Below are 6,316 nucleotides of genomic sequence, written 5' to 3'. Positions count from 1 at the left end.
TGGAAGCAGGTGCTCCAAACTGTCCGAGCGTCCCATGCTGCCACAGACGCTTCCTTCACCTGCATGGATCACACCTGCGGCTGTTTGCACACCGATAGTCATCTCTCCGCATGCAAATTGGAGGATATGCAACCCCCTATTTGCTCATTTGCATACCTTGACATGTCAGAGCTTGTCTGCTGGAAAACTGCAACCAGGAGCGAATTGGCTAAACAAAATAATACATTGAAGTTTTTGGTGTTTACATTTGTGTGTGTGTGTGTTCCTAAATGCATGTAAGCACCACGTGGTTGAATTACACATGTGCCTAGGCGCCCACGCCCCATTGTGCAGTTCCATGAAGGAACACCGTAAGGCACATCACAGGCGGAAGCGTTCACTCAGCATATCAGAATAAAGCTGTAACACATCTTTGCTAGGACACGTCAAAGCTTTCTGGCATTTGCGGTCAGACGTTTTACTAAGAACCTAACAGTCAATACAAAAATTAAACTAAAGTTTAAGTGCGCAGCACGCCGCAAGAGCACATTCGAACAATAAGAGGTATGTTTTCTGTATAGTTTTTTTTTAAGTGGATTAAAAAAAAAAATCTTAAAAGCCGAAAAAGTATTGTGATAAAAAAGTAAACAATGTATTGAATGACGAGATAAAAATATTCGGGGTTTTCAACTGGAGTGAGTCATCATCACCATACTTTTACAGTTAAATTCCCCGCGGGTCCCTGTCATGGATGATTGTTCTTTTTTGATCACCATGACAATCGGATTCGGGAGCAGAAGAAATGATGAGGAAAATCGGGTGGGGAATTCATCAGAGCTCTACCGAGAGAGCTAGAAAGATGACAGCAGCTCACTTGAGTACATGCCACACTGACGGTGTTCTAAAACATATTAGGTGATAAGAAAATCTCTTAGATTATATTTAGCGTTTCCAAAGTCACACAACTGTAAAAAAGATTATAATGTATGTAATCATGGGAAAATATTGCAGTTTAAGAAGGTCTTGGTGGCCACTGTAGCCTGAAAAGCAAAAATAAACAATGTGTGCAAATTATTTCCATTTTCTTTTCTTATCTTCGTCCGTTTTGTTCTGAGGTGTTTGCCAAACTGTAGCCACACTCGTTTGCATAGATAAGATCAGCTGAGGTATGTGAAAAGAAAATACCCACAGACAAGTCTGCATGGAGGGAGCATACCTGACATGCAGGGGCTCCCCATTCACATTTTTATTTCATTTTAAACCCTGCAAATTCCATTAAGAATTTATAGGAAACAAAAAACACATTTCTGGGAGAATTATAATGCATGGAGCTTGCAAAGAAAATATAAATATTTATGCATTTGACATAATAAAAAATGATTCATTTCAAGCCCCACCTGGATCTCAATGATGTCTTTTATCAAATAATTTAACTCTTGGATGTTTTCAAATATTATGCTCCTTTTAATGATTCTTTATTCTCTGAATTTGTAATTTATATATTTTTTTCTAACAAGACATATCTTCTTTAGTTATAATCAGTGAATGATTGTTGAATCCTCTTGGTCTCAAATTAATCACAATTTGATAGTGACAAAATTGGAGCAATAATATGAATATTTTAGGTCTTTAAATTCACACATGTTCATTTCTTAAATTTACAGTTGATTAAATTGTTTGATATCAATTTGGTGCAGATTCTACAAGCATGAAAAATGTATTCGCAATCAAATCAAAATAAATGTAGAAATACTCTGCGAGATTAGAACACAAGCAAATTAATAATAATAACAATGATAATAATAATAGCACTAAAATAATAATAATAATAATGACAACAATAATACAATAAATCAGCAGCAAGAATAAAAATCAACAGCAAATCTTTCACCAGAAATATGTATCACAATGTAGCAGTATTAAAATAATGTTAGAAATGTGAAAAATATTCCCCATGTTTCAATAAGAAGAATATTTCAGTCCACATTCTCTTTTTTTTTTTTTTAATTTCCTCTTTAATTAAGCAGCTGCAAAAAATATCACTCCTTAGTTTATCACCAGAAAAACAATCCAGTAACACACAAACAGAACCCATTGATGAGAGATCACCTCCTCACTCATTTGTCTTACTTATTAGTTGACATCATTAATATCATTTGTTTGTCACATTCACATTTCCCCATTCTTGCTGTATGGCTTCATGGTTCACCAAGTGCAGATGTGCATGCCAAACAATAACAAAAAAAGTTCGTTATACCAATAAAAACATGAGAACAAAAACAAGGCCAGTCTTAAATGAAAGCATAATAGGGAAAACACAATTCTCCAGCTAGAGTTGAAACACAGTGAGTCAATATTTCCAAGTGAGTGGGGGAATTATAGTCCTCAGACCGAAAGGTATCAATTAGAATATGACTATAATCTGACAATACCAGAGAAAGACGTAGAAATCACGCTACACAATTGTGTGGAGTTGTACACTGAAGTACTGCCAAATAACTTGCATATCAAGGCACTGACACATCATTCTGACACTGAGCAGGGAGCCTATCTTCCCCTAAATACTTGGGCTTGATACTATTATTTGTTCCCTTTCATCTTCAACAGTGTTTCCCTGTGATGTGTTGAAATTTGGCATCTTCCCTTAAATCACCTGTTCTTCTGGTGCTTTTCCCCTGCACGGGGCTGCTGTTCAGATTTGGCATTGAGCGCCCTGCCTGCAGACTTCCCTCAGACTCCCTCAGAAATTCTTCACGAAAACACATCCTCCCAAATTCTTTGAGACATCCCATATCTCAACAGCTGAACGCAAAAATAAAACGAGACGGAGCAAAAGGAAAGATGTTGATTGTGTTGACTGTGTGATGCTTAGTGGGGATTTTACATGTGAAATCAAGCACGTTTTAGGCAAGGGGAACACCATGTAACAGTCTGAAATGCAAGAAACCTGCTGGCCAGTTTAACACCTTTTATTTACATTATTGAGCCCTCAATTCCTTTAGCTGGAATGTCAGCTGTGGCGGCTTTTTCATTCTATTTTAATTCATTGATTGAAACACACAATGGGGAGGATCCTTTTTTGTTTACCAATCAACACTCTTCACTAGCATACTGAAGGATTTACAACCAGATGAAGGAAAACATACATATTAATGTGTTCACACAATACAGACAACGAAGAATGCAGACAAGTCTATTTTGACAGATAACAGCAACATTTCTTGCTCGACCTTATCTACAGTTCAGTCCCAATGTGAATATGAACAACAGTGACTATTGCCCCCCCACCCACTAAAGGGTGAAAAGGAAGACTGTTCCAGTTGAATGTTTCGGGGTCCTTTACATTGAAAATGCAAAGAAATGTGGCTGATTTGGACTTCTTCATTCATCATGGTTTTCCAAAAATATTTAAAAACAAAGAAATCACCTGGATTCCATTTCTTTGCACCATAATAAAGTACAAGGCCTAATGCATCACGACTAATAAAATTTTGTACAACAGAAATGAATAAAATGTCAAAATAAATGAAAATTCTTAAGAGGTCAGCCAATGGTAAGACAATACAGTGATCCCTCGCCACTTCGCGCTTCATCTTTCGCGAATGCGCTACTTCGCGAGTTTATAGGTGATGGGAGAACGGCGTTTAAATACACGTTGATAGTGCCTCTGAGCAATGCGGGTCATTGCGGAAAATCGTTGGGTGCGTGGCTGGCTGCCGCACACGTTGGAAAAAACCACTGCCGTCCAGAATTCGGGATTGCTGCAATGTGCCCTGATGGCGCGGGGCACGCCATGAGCAATGTGCCGTGATGGATATTCCATTTTGTGGGTGGTTCTGGAACGCATCTCCCGCGAAAAACGAGGGCTCACTGTATAGTCACATAAATATTTTTATGAAAACCATCCAGCATGTCTGAATTAGATCACATATATATGAAAATAAAGCACAAAAAACTTGGGAATGTTTGGAGATAGTTGTTCATGGGAAATCTAAGAATGAATTCTTTGTCAATAGACAGGGTATTGAAAACATCCTACCTATACTGATTGATTTATTGTCATTCTCAGTAATGGATTTTAACGTTCACTCTGGCATCGCAGGTTCCAAACCATGATATGAAGCCTTACATTGTGCAGATTATCATCACAACGGTGACGATAATCGTCCTCAATTAACGGCGGCTGCACAAGTTGCCCCGCATAGTCGCTGGGACAATAACGCCTGGCAGATGTGGCTTTACTTTACCCAAGAAACAACCCGTCTGGTATTCATTTACCTTTCCTCTTAGCCCCCCATTTTATTCCTACACCCTTCCTCCCCTCACATTCCTCTCCAGGTCTTTTGGACCCCACTAACAGTCTCTAATGCTGCCATTGAACAATCCAACCAATGAGCTGAGAGGCTTAATATTGTTCGTAGTGTCTTGAAAGGCAAAGTGCTGTCCTTTTGTCTTTGCCACGTTCTGTCCTGCACCCGAGTGAAGGCTGCAGCGCGGCTCAGCTCAGCTCAGCTGCCGCCGCCGCTGTCTCTTCGCCTCCAGCTCTTCCAGGATTTTCCCATGTTCCTATCACCAGCCCTTGACTTTGTCACTCATGCAACAGCTGCTTGCTGATACCACAGCAAAGTTCCAGCCTATTGCGAGCCCTTCTTTCACTGTGCACACACAGAACAAAGGCATTGTTAATCCCGCTGAGTCCTTGGAGCACTAACTGCATTTTTGTGCAAAAAAACTCCCAAGAATGTTGGAAAATTGTGTCTGTTGGTAGTTCGGAAGGATCAACACATCCTGAGGACTTCCACCCCCGACGACAACAACCTTAGAGTAAAACATAGTTATGGTGAGCTTGTGGATGGGCTTCACTAACTCAATAATCAATCAATAACTCAGCCCGGCAACTGATTAATGGAACCAATCACACAATTAAGCAACCATTCAAAAAAAATAAAAATAAATCAACCATTCTAAATAGTTGTGACAGCGGCCATATTTGTAGGTGCATTGTTGATGCTGCCTGCTGTATTGTGATTTTAGGTCATTTTTAAATTAGGATTTTACACAAATATATAAAGAGGAGGATGCCCTTCAGTGTTTTGTCATTTAAAATTAATTTTAAATGTAAAGAGAAGAGAGAATACACTATAGTGAGTGAGCATTGTTGTATGCTCTCTGTGTGTGCGAATGCACTGTGTGTGTTAAAGTAGGAGTAACATAAATGCAAATTTTGGTTAGCCCGTCTATGCTAATTAACAACAAGGGTGCACATAAAATTGTTTGCCGTGGTCCTAAAATGAGCAACATAGGTTGTCGTTTGGTGCTCATTTTTATCCCAAACCAACCTCATGGATGAACTTAAAGACGATAATGTGTTGATACGTCATTTTATTAGAACTCAACTTTGCAATAAAACACACACATAGGACGGAATGTGGGTAGCAATGCCTTGCTAAGCTTTTATTTGAAATTTGGCCATCAAAAGCAGGGAAGTGGCGGCTGACTTGAATTGAGGTTGAATTGCCTGACTGCCATCAAGCTGACTGAGCTGCATTCTTCTCATAATCTACTCATAACCCGTAATCATAAGGTATGTTAGCATGAAGCCTGAGGATTTTTGTTAGACAAAATCATAAAGTCACAGTTTGAATATGCAATTATTCATTCTGATATATATTTTTATAACATGTTGTCTCTATATGTGGATTTATTTTTCAGGGGGGACGATATGAAAAACATAAAGGCACACCCTAACGCACACATGTTCTATATGGTTTGCTTTGCTGGAGTCACCATCACAACAAGTTTTCAATTAAGAGGGAAGAGTTACCAAAATAACCAATGTGCTCAGAAGACCCCCGCCCTAAGCAAAACCAAGTCAACACCTGAGAGTGCAACAGCTCTAACATGTGAATATGACACTAAGTGGAATTACTGTTGGCCCCGTTTTCCTATCCGTGTGCAGATGGTAACAGATGGCACATGGGATGTGTGGGTGCCCTTAGCAGAGATGAGAACAAGATTACTGCAACAATTCTTAGTGGGCTTCCCTCCATCTGCATGTGCATCAGGTACTCACGTCTGCTTGGGGATGAAGGGATTAAATGAATTGAGTTGTAGCGCATCCACCAGAGAGGTCGACAACAAATTAACACGGACTGACGACAGCCAAAAACACAACATCGGAACATTCCAGAAACCTCTCTTAGAGACACATAGCTGCAGCTTCAAGTGGAGCCAAAAACACCGTGAGAGTAAAGGACACGTCACTGGTATACTTTTGTCCAAATATAATCTAGCTCAGGGATTACCAAATTTGCCAGGTCATGACTAGGGCTGGGCA

This window comes from Syngnathus acus, chromosome 6, assembly GCF_901709675.1.
Source record: "Syngnathus acus chromosome 6, fSynAcu1.2, whole genome shotgun sequence".
In the NCBI taxonomy this organism is placed as follows: Eukaryota; Metazoa; Chordata; class Actinopteri; order Syngnathiformes; family Syngnathidae; genus Syngnathus; species Syngnathus acus.
The sequence above is the reverse complement of the archived record's forward strand: the minus strand, read 5'-3'. Positions refer to the sequence as shown.